Raw genomic sequence first — 10588 nt, forward strand, 5'->3', positions numbered from 1 at the left:
TTTTGCAGATCGTCGCCATGAAGGGAAGTCGCCTGTAGAAGGTGCGTCGGTAGGCCGCGCTTAGTGCAATGTAGAAAACAAAGTCGGTGGACAGACTGAACATGATCAGGACATTGTTGACATCTTTCATCATCATGTTGACGTAATGTTCTCTTTGGTTCACCTGATAGTCAGCCACGAAGAGTGAAACCATCGAATCTGTCGCCAGAGGGAGTGCCAGAAACGTGAAGAGGAATGTCGACGTCAGGATGGTTATTGTCGTCTGCCTCTCTCGCTTTGCCGCCTTCTCTGCGTCAACTGTCGTGTTCATCTTCTGTCTGTTCCTGCTGTGTATCCTGAGAGCCAGAAGGACGCATAGGTTCATGATGAGTCCGCAGGCGAGGACGATGTAAGTGTAGAGGATCTTGTTGGTCATTGCAAGGCCAAGAAAGAGGTCCCTGTTATTAATGAACATCGCCGATGGCTTGATGGTATAGTCTGTCGAGTTGGGTTTGGGGACAACATCGTATTTAAAAGACCCCGGTAAATGACAAGATAAACAAATAAACGTCACAGATATTATGAAGATAATTGGCGATTTGATCAGACGAAAGTTCCTGGACTTCAATGGGAAGGCGACTGCTAGGAAGCGTTCCATGGACACGAGAACAGTCATACAGTACATCAGGACACGGAGACTCGCCAAAACAAAATTGGATCCAAACAAAGCAAAATAGAGATAGGCTTGTTTCTTGATTGCGTCAATGCCATACACTTGCCTGAGGATGTGCCTCACAACAGAAAATACAGCGAAGAGGAGTTCGTCAGTGGCAAGAGCTATCAAGTAGGTACTGGTGGGACTCCTTATGGCGGGGTCAGTGTACACCATTAGGTTGAAGGTGTTGAGGAGAACTGCACTAGTAAATAGAGGGTAGAAGAGGTAAAGACAGACTTTTGTTCCTCGCTGATATTGTTCCTTGGAGAGCATTCCTTGTGAGATGAGGGAAATAGGTGACGGTTTTGGTGCCTCACAGTTTTTCTTTGTCCCCTCATGGCACGACCCTGCCTTGGCCTCACCGTCGGTATCGTTGAAGTCGGGATGTATATCAACAGTGTCACACATCATCCAGTCAATATTGCCCCCAAGTACATCTGGATCTACAGAACAGTTCACTGACCTGGAAACAGAGTCTGTACCTGGACTTGATGTGTTTAATCCTCCCTGGTCACCATAGTCCGAGGTTGTCAGTGCTTGACCGGCCCAGCCAGCAACTGCACCGAGCAATAAAGTAAAGCAACAAATATAAACTGCAGGAAACGCCATCTCAAGCTGCCACGGACTGCATGCATGTGTACAGGTACGGTACCTATATACCCAGTGGTTGGTTAGGAGCTAATCAATAGAATCATCGGCTGGACGCCTGATGGTAAAATACCTGGTATTACTCAATCTTGTTAACAATCGATTTCCAATTGAATAAAATGAGTATGAAATGATATAGATATGTCACTTTGTTCAAAACACAGACAATGATGCTGACAGATAGGTGCAAACGCATTATTTAGTCAAGGCGGTTGCGAATGGAAAGGTTACAACAATCAAGATCTGCGCACAGTTTTCAACAAGGTTTTGTGGTAGATATGTGGATGACATTTTCACATTTAACGCATCAGTGACAAGAATGATTTCAGATTCAGTTCCATATTTTGACTTGCACCATATGGTCCCATGGGTATTTGTTTAGCTTAACAATTGATTTTCCTTTGCATGTGCATGGGGCAGGATACACTCACATTTCACGAACACCAGGAATCATCACTAGTTGGTAGTCATTCTTAAAACACATGCTTATGATGTAAAGTTCAAATAATTTACGAATATATACCGGTAGTCATGTGGATATTGTCAGAAATGACCGATTATGTCTTTGTTTTAATTCATCTTACATTGAGGATGGGTATCATTTCAAACTTGTCTATTCAGATTTCCCTGACTCAATAAAAAGGTTTATGCCTTTGTAGATGTAAATGTGCTATTATAGTCTTATATGTTAATGTCGAGTAGCAAGACGCTATTGTTCATAACATCAGCATGTTTGTCTCATTTTTGCAGTGGTTGTAAGGCGAAAGTAATTATGTTTGCAACTGTACTATGTCTACATATTTCTGTATAATGGCCGATGACCCTCTTCATCGTGGATAAAAAGTGATTGTAACATTGTACCAACCGGATACCAATTAAACAAAAGCGACAAAACTTATATTCATTATCATAACACATATCTGCTCATTGTAGGATTCCGACTACATCGTGACATGCCTGTGCAAGGGTGTCATCTTCGCTATTAAGTGACTATTTGGTAGTGATTCATGAACACATAAAACAGTGACCCACCGGTGACATCCATGATCAAACATGTTAAACTTTCGCCTGAAAGAAAAACTCTGACGCATGGATATGATCCAGTGTTTTTTTTTCTGAAATCAACAGTTTGTAATTGTTTGTTTGTGTGCTTGTTCTAAAACAACATTAACATACAAGAATACGCTGATAGTATGTGCGTATTTGAATTATGTCATATGGTGTAAAACACATGCATGCTGTTATATGGAAGCCCATTTTATTGTTGAACAATGATTGTAACTGTGTTACAATGTTTCTGTTGAGATTCGTTAGACGCTCGTTCCATTGTATTTAGGCAGCGATTAGTCGTCAGGAATGTAGTGCTATTTAATGTAAGCAGTCGTCTTAGCAGTTACTATATCAAATGCTAGTGTGATGTGTAAACGTCGGTATACCATGGACTGGTGTGGAATAGTCTGTAGTGTTCTGGTGCCGCTAGTTTGTGAGGGCACTGTGTAGAAGTTTCCAGCTGCTTGTTGGACTGTATTTAAGGGAACTACAGCGTGTCTCTCGCATCTCTCATGTATTTCCAATACATCGGGACCAGCTTTCATGTGAGGTTCACTCGGCATCCCTGAATTCCTGCCTAGCCGTTCTCGAAAACCTGATGGCTGTCGCCTGAATATATATTATTATCACTGACTTTTGCTATCACCACTGTATTTACATGTTTGATACTAACCACTGCCATCATAGTATATACTGTCATTGACTATTGTACTACAATTCTATTGTGCACCGCCAATGTAATTGCTGTGCAGTAATTTGTATTGATTTGTAAACCTAGTTAATTGTGTAAAACATTTGTTGATTGTATACCACTTGTTGGTTGTTTGTTGTTTTCACACTAAATTCTTTTACATGCAGATATCTGAATTAACATGTTGTTTCAAATTTGGATTCGACAATACCATGTTTTGTAACATTTCCTATAAATAAGGTCATGCTGATATTATGCTGATATTATTATGTCAATATTAAAGTAAAACATACATATTTACAACTGTTCCCCCAATTTCAAGGAAATTCCTACATGACATCATTCTATCCTGAGGACCCGTGAAGATCCGGGGTAGAATAGGTCGCCAGTTTCGCTGACTCGGTTGATGCATGTCATCGATCCCAATTGTGTGGATCGATACTCGTGATATCAATCACTGGGTTGATTATTTACAGACATATAGCTGGAATATTGTTGAGTGCAGCGTTAAACAAACAAACCAAACATTCTATCCTGAGTATGGTGTAGGACTCTATACCGGAACGTTGTCGTCCACGTGGGGAAAGGATGAATCCATAAATCCACGTTTTTTCCTCATTGAACACCAGCTCAGTGTTTGATTTCCAGAACGGATTGACGTGCGTGAATATTGATGTCCTACATTTCACATTCAAATCACTTGGCAATAAGTAAACAGCTGTATCTTTGCTTTTTATAAGCGATTTGTTTTATCCAATACAGCCTCCGGTATTTCAGTCGGCGTGTCTATATTAACATGCAACTCAGACACCAGAAATCCGATGTTGATCAATTTTAGTTCCTGTATGGAGACTGAGATTGTAGACTGAAATTCTTAATTACAGCCTCATAGCTCTGACGACAACGGAGAGAGAAATAAAACATAATTCATATGAAACAACATATTTTGTTGCTCACCATTCCTCGTATCTTCACCGGTTTTGCATGCAACTCATTGAATGAGTGAGTGAGTGAGTGAGTGAGTATGGTTTTACGCCGCTTTTAGCAATATTCCAGCAATACCACGACGGGGAACACCAGAAATGGACTTTACACATTGTACCCATGTCGGGAATCGAACTCGGGTCTTCGGCGTGACCACTAGGCTACCCGAGCGCCCCCAACTCATTGAAAGTTGGTGACATGTATCCACATTCTTTGCTGCACATAGGTTGTTTTTTTTGGTGCATGTTAAAAGTAACGTCACTTGCGGCTATATTTGATTTTCAGTTTATTTTAGTGGGCGTGTCTGCACCTCACTGAAGCACACACTCACCCTACTCCCAATCACGCTGTGTCAGCCCTCAATCGTGGGCACTAGCGTTGTTGCAAGATTCTACCATGACATTGATGAATGCTTGATTCTGATTGGTTAAAAAGAAAAACCCCTTTCAAATATATTAAGCCTTTTCACAAAAAACGTGCGCATGGATACATAGAAAGTCTACTTATCGATTCATAAAAATTGGCTGCCGATCGATCACCCCCCATATAAACTGTAAAACTAATCTTAATTTCCTCTAATACACGCTGGGTCTCTAATACCAGCCAGGTCTCTAATAAACGCCGAGTCAAAGGCTCTCACAAAATTAATAGACCGTGTAGAGTCAAATGGAGGGATTACGGTAGTTCGATATCGGATGTTTTGGGCGTTCTAGGACGCAACCCTGACTGCTTCGATGATGACATTAAATCATTTAACGAAGGCATATCTTTTGCATACAAATGAAATGTTTATGAAACTGTTAGAGAAATGTTCTATGGTGACCAGATTCGAAACAATTTAAGCTATTTCCTCATTGAAACAACCGACAATGAAAGTAAAATATAACATTATAAAAATTGTTTGAAAAAACTTTATTCATGACAACATGTTGTTTACAAACCTTTTACTGATCGATATTCATTGCCATCTCCGTCAACCACCACCGTTAGAATTTGGCAGGAGGGGATTTGAAAGTCCATCAGAAAACACTCCCCTTCGAAAGTCCATGAAAACAATGTCCCAGATGATGTGACAGCTTATCCCAATCAATCCCAGATAATCTACCTGTTAATGCTGAACCACATCCTGCTTCATTCTATAACACGTTACGGAGAATGTAAACACAAGATTGTCAGCCATTGACAGCTGTGAGGTGTGAGTAACCGTGATGTAGGTCAAGTTCTGCCACATCAAAATTGTGGCATTTATTAGGGCTCCAAGCCGAAAGGCTGTAGAGCCCTATTGTAATCGTTCGATTTATTATTATTATTATTATTATTTATTATTATTATTATTATTATTATTTATTATTCCGCCGATTTTTGTACCTGCCCTAGCAAAATAACCACTGGCTCGATTTTGTTCAAATTTTGTGTGTGTTTGTAGACCGTTGGGTACTAGTGCCCGCCAAAAACCCAAGGCCGTAGGCCCAAAGGCCAAGGGCAGATTACTGAAAAACAAGTATTTTTTGAAGATATATTTTGCCCTGTTGCTCCACAACCGTTTATCCGTTTACTTTGAAACCTTGCATGTATCTGAGACTTGAGCTGCTTGACATTTTTTGTTCTTTGACTTTGGTCATTGGTCACGTGGTTTGGCATCCATATTGGATTCAAGGTTTTCACAGGGTGTTTTGGGTACCTGTCTTCAAATACTATCTCCTCTGAATCCACTGCATGAAAAGCTTTCAAACTTTCTGAGAATTGTCTCCATACAGAACACAACAAATAGCCATAGCCGTTTTTGGATATCTTTTGTAGTTGCGGCCATATTTGATTTTGATTTTTACCATTTTTTTCACCGAAATATTACCTTTAAGATCATAGCTTGTAAGGTTCTTAACAGAAACTATTGAAAGTTTGCATGAAGTTTTGAGACTATATGTAGCTCATTTTGTGCTGGGTTGCATACTGAAAGCACCACTGCTTGGTGTGGTATTATTTGATTTAAGTAAAAAAATCAGACTTGAGTACAAATACTGAAGGAAGCGTCTCATAAATCTACCATACACCCCCATTCACTGGCTTTGCATATATCCAAGCGTTCTCCACAGTCTTGTTCTGTATTATGTGTACTACCCTTGACGACCAGGATTAGAATTGGCCTTTTTCAACCGATGCTTGTCTCAAGAGGCAACTTTGCTTGTCACAGCAGGCGACTAATCGGATTGGGTGGTCAGTCTCGCTGGCTTGATTCATTTCTCAATTGCCAATTGCTACAGTACCTTATTTTTGACGGCGTTGTTTAAAGCAAACCATTTGCGGATTAGAATATGGTCGAGGTCGGAAATTGGTTAAGTAGACTCTGGGAAACTGTGGCACACGCAAATTTGGTAGCGGTAATGTCCTGCAAACGGTGACTATCTTTTGACGGAGTTGGTACAAGCAAACTATATGCGGATTCGAACATGGTCGAAGTCAAACATGGGTTAAGAACACACTGGGACACATGTGGTGATGTCTCACAAGCGGTTCATTACATTTGACGACGTTGGTACAACCAAACCATTTGGGGATTCGAACATGGTCGAAGTCAAACATGGGTTAAGAACACACTGGGACACATGTGGTGATGTCTCACAAGCGGTTCATTACATTTGACGACGTTGGTACAACCAAACCATTTGAGGATTCAAACATGGTCGAAGTCAAACATGGGTTAAGAACACACTGGGACACATGTGGTGATGTCTCACAAGCGGTTCATTACATTTGACGACGTTGGTACAACCAAACCATTTGGGGATTCAAACATGGTCGAAGTCAAACATGGGTTAAGAACACACTGGGACACATGTGGTGATGTCTCACAAGCGGTTCATTACATTTGACGACGTTGGTACAACCAGACCATTTGGGGATTCGAACATGGTCGAAGTCAAACATGGGTTAAGAACACACTGGGACACGTGTGGTGATGTCTTGCAAGTGGTTCCTTACATTTGATGGCGTTGGTACAAACAAACCATTTGAGGATTCGAACATTGTCGAAGTTGGAAATTGGTTAAAACATCCTGGGACACCCAGGTCATTTTAGTAGTGGTGATGTCTCACAAGAGGTCTTTGACATTTGACGGCGTTGGTACAGGTAAACCCTTCGAGGATTCGAATATATGAACGAGGTGGGAAACAGGTTTAGCACTTTATCTCAGCAATGCGACAGGAACCTGGGGCCCCGACGAACGCAGAACGCTAATCCGTTTGACTGGAGCCCAACTGACAAAGAAGTTACGGCCTGTTAAAGAGTAACCAAGCCGAAAGGCTGAAGAGTCCCAGTGTTAGCGATTGATTTAATATTATTATTATTCCGCTGATTTTTGTACCAGAGCTAGAAAAATAACCACTGGCTCGATTTTGTTCAAGTTTTGTGTGTGTATGTGGACCGGTGGGTACTAGTGCCCGCCAAAAACCCAAGGCTGTAGGCCCAAAGGCCAAGGGCAGATAATTAAAAGAACACAATATTTTGAAGATGTATTCCACCCTATTGCTCCGCAACCACTTATCCGATTACTTTGAAACCTTGCATGCATCTGCTGCTTGAGCTGCTTGACATTTTTTGTTCTTTGACTTTGGTCATTGGTCACGTGGTTTGGCAGCCATATTGGATTCAAGGTTTTCACAGTGTTTTTTGGGTACCTGTCTTCAAATGCAAACAACTTTGAGTCCACTGCATGAAATGCTTTCAAACTTTCTGAGAATGGTCTCCACACATAACACAGTAAATGTTAATAGCCGATTTTGGATATCTTTTATAGTTGCGGCCAGATTGGATTTTGATTTTGATCATTTTTTGTCATCGAAATTTTACTATAAATATCATATCTTGTAAAGTTCTCCACAGAAACTATTGATAGTTTTACATGAAGTTAGTGTGCTATATGTACCTCATTTTTTGTTCTTCGACTTTGGTCATTGGTCACGTGGTTTGGCAGCCATTTTGGATTCAAGGTTTCAACAGTGTTTTTTGGGTACCTGTCTTTAAACGCAAACAACTCCGAGTCCACTGCATGAAATGCTTTCAAACTTTCTGATAATCGTCTCCATGCATAACACATCAAACTTAAATAGACGATTTTGGAATTCATGTTTAGTTACGGCCGTATTGAATTTTGATTTTGATCATTTTTTTCAACGAAATTTTGTTTTAAAGATCATATCTTGTAAGGTTCTCTACAGAAACTATTGCAAGTTTACATGAAGTTAGTGTGCCATATGCATCTCATTTATTGTTTTTAGTTGTATGCTAAAAATAACACCGCTTGGTGGTAATATTTGATCAATTTCGTAGCGGCGATTTCCGGTGACATCTTTTGACAGAGTTGGTACAAGCAAACCCTTTATGGATTCGAACATGTTCGAGGTCGGAAATTGTTTTAGAACAGACGTGGACACCCTGGCACACGCCAATTTCCTTGCGACAATACCCTGCAAGTGGTGACTACATTTGACTGATTTGGTTCAAGGAAACCCTTTGAGGATTCGAACATGGACGTTTGGGCACAGTGTTACTTGGAGCCCGCCATTGCTGCTTGCAGCTTTAATTTTGATTTTATTATTGTTTACTGGGGGTAATTGCTAACTAACAAATAACACTTACACATGTTAAATGTATAATAGAATGTTAATTCATAAAGTTTGTCGTAGAAATATATTCGTTTAACATTTTAAAACCTATTTCTATAACCCGTCACCCCTCGATAGAAATGATGGCATGTTCAATTTCCCAGAAATGACCTCTCTCGCAAAATTCCGAGAAATGACAGTCAGTCCACAGCGTACAACAGTGTACAACAGTTTGGTAGAAATTAAAACATCTCTCTTTGGGCTAAGTTTGGAGTGTTATTTGTCAACTTCTTTTGAAAAACTATGTGTTTTGAAAGCTTATTATGAACTACTCACGACGATGGTGTTTTTAATCTTGAACTTTAGTAATAATTGTTACATATATAACTAAAGCGCTCGGTTCAAAATTAAAATAAAGAAGTATCCATTCTACAGTGGGACTACATCAAATTTCAAAACACACTAGGTTTATCTCCTACTTGGCTTTTGGAAGACATAGTTTTCGAAATATGTGACTATTAATGCACGTGAAAATTGTATTTTCTTCATTACCAATCACTAGTACACACACAGCCGTCAGTCAGCCCCAAAACCTTAGCCCGTGAAGATTCCGGGGTAGAATAGGTCTTCAGCAACCCATGCTTGCCGTAAAAGGTGACTATGCTTGTCGTAAAAGGCGACTAACGGGATCGGGTGGTCAGGCTCGCTGGCTTGGTTGATGCATGTCATCGATCCCAATTGCGTGGATCGATGCTCATGATGTCAATCACTGGATTGTCTGGTCCAGACTCGATTATTTACAGACCACCGTCATATAGCTGGAATACTGCTGAGTGCGGCGTTAAACAACAAATCAACCAACCAACCCAAACCTTAAATTGAATGGCGAGGGTTTACAGTTTCCTTCATAAAATCAGCCCCAGGCAGCACTTTCATTCTGTGTGTATATTTGTCTGTGTCACATGTTCGTCAAGCCATTACACTTACTGAAGTATATGCTTTCCTTTGTTTTGTCTGTTTGTTGTTTAACGCCGCACTAAGCTGTATTGCAGTTGTAGGACCACGGCTTTAAATAATCTGTGTGGACCAGACAATGGTTTAAGGTATATTCAGTATGTATTTATATACCAGATCGTATCAACTTATTGACACCTGCCAATCAAAGATCCGAGCAAACAGTGTTGTGACGAATCTCTTGTTTGTATTTGGGATCACTTTAACATGCATAATAAGACATAATGCTACTTGTAATATACTAAAACTAGTCAGGAGGCCTAAGCCACAAAATGCAAAGGACACACCATAGCATATGTTCCATTGTGCGCTGCCTTTATAGAATTTAGGAAGGCCTCCGACTTGTCTTATAAGGACAAATTTTGTTCTGTTCAAAAATAGTTGCCATGGTAACGTTTACAGCAGGCATTAATTATGTAGGAAAATAAAATCGACGAAAATTATTTGAGTCCGTTGTACGTTTCTGACTTTATCATAAGCATTTATTTATGAATCACTATCAAACAGTGATTATACCAGGCGTTCACGAATCGGATGCTCAGACAAAATATAATTACGGCTCGTTCAACACTGGTCTGTTTACACAAACTTTCATATATATGCTGGATGAGTGAGTGAGTGAGCATCGCGGCGCCTTTGACAAAGACATATAGAGATGTATGTACGTCTTTGCAAAGTTAATATTTCAGAACAACATATATTATATTAATCGGTATAAAAAAAATTATTTTATTTTTTTAATGTTTTTACTGGGGTATTGGCTCTCTGGGTCTGCTAATTACAATCACATGTGTGGAACTGACAATCACCAATTTTCCACTTTTTTTAAACAAACGCATATCATCCAACGTGGACGTCATACCTGTGTTACACACTTTTGACATGGTCCATCAATACTTTGAAAA

The sequence above is a fragment of the Haliotis rufescens genome, unplaced genomic scaffold, assembly GCF_023055435.1.
Source record: "Haliotis rufescens isolate VD_foot unplaced genomic scaffold, xgHalRufe1.0.p SCAF_5, whole genome shotgun sequence".
NCBI lineage: Eukaryota > Metazoa > Mollusca > Gastropoda > Lepetellida > Haliotidae > Haliotis > Haliotis rufescens.